We start from the raw sequence: 1,032 nt of genomic DNA on the forward strand, positions 1-1,032 counted from the left end.
CTTCTTAGTTTGGTCACATCAATTTTAGTAGTTATTAATGCATGTATTTTATGTCATTTTATTGTTATGTAATAGAGGTACCGCTTATTTGATTTGATTTTTATGGCTATATATAATAAATAATTTAGCAACATCATTGGCTAGTGCTCTGTGTGAATCCGGATGCAGGTGTGCCCCTCTTACTATTTCTTCTAATAATGTGGATATGGCAGTAGCAGTAGCAGCAGGAGGATACCACAGTGTGGCAAGGTGACATAATGTGGATATGGCAGTAGCAGTATCAGCAGGAGGATACCACAGAGTGGCAAAGTGACATAATGTGGATATGGGAGCAGCAGTAGCAGCAGGAGGATACCACAGAGTGGAAAGGTGACAAAATGTGGATATGACAGCAGCTGTAGCAGCAGGAGGATACCACAGAAAGGCAAGGTGACATATTGTGGATATGACAGCATCATCATCATACCACAGAGTGGCAAGGTGACATAATGTGGATATGGCAGCAGCATCATCAGACCACAGAGTGGCAAGGTGCTATAATGTGGATATGGCAGCAGCAGGAGGATACAACAGAGTGGCAAGGTGACATAATGTGGATATGGCAGCAGTAACATCAGACCACAGAGTGGTAAGGTGACATAATGTTGATAAGGCAGCAGAAGTAGCAGAAGGAGGATACTGCAGAGTCGCAAGGTGACATAATGTGAAAATGGCAGCAGCATTAGCAGCAGGAGAATAGCACAGAGTGGAAAGGTGACATAATGTGGATATGGCAGCAGCAGTAGCAGCAGGAGGATACCACAGAGTGGAAAGTTGACATAATGTAGATATGGTAGCAGCAGTAGCAGCAGGAGGATACCACAGAGTGGAAAGGTGAAATAATGTGGATATGGCAGCAGCATCATCAGACCACAGAGCGAAAAGGTCACATTATGTGGATATGGCAACAGCATCATCGGACTACAGGGCGGCAAGGTGACATAGATTAGATATGGCAGCAGTAGGATACCACAGTGTGGCAAGGTAAGATAG

At 44.2% G+C, this 1,032-nt stretch overlaps 1 long non-coding RNA gene across 1 annotated transcript; it reads left to right on the forward strand.

Annotated features, from left to right (window-relative positions):
* The first annotated feature begins 200 nt into the window (after positions 1–200).
* Positions 201–679, forward strand: LOC120987324. Its single transcript, XR_005775991.1, has 3 exons — positions 201–249; positions 481–531; positions 634–679. It is a non-coding gene; the product is annotated as an uncharacterized LOC120987324 (long non-coding RNA).
* The last annotated feature ends 353 nt before the right edge of the window (positions 680–1,032 follow it).

Source organism: Bufo bufo, chromosome 1 (genome assembly GCF_905171765.1).
Source record: "Bufo bufo chromosome 1, aBufBuf1.1, whole genome shotgun sequence".
Classification (NCBI taxonomy): Eukaryota; Metazoa; Chordata; class Amphibia; order Anura; family Bufonidae; genus Bufo; species Bufo bufo.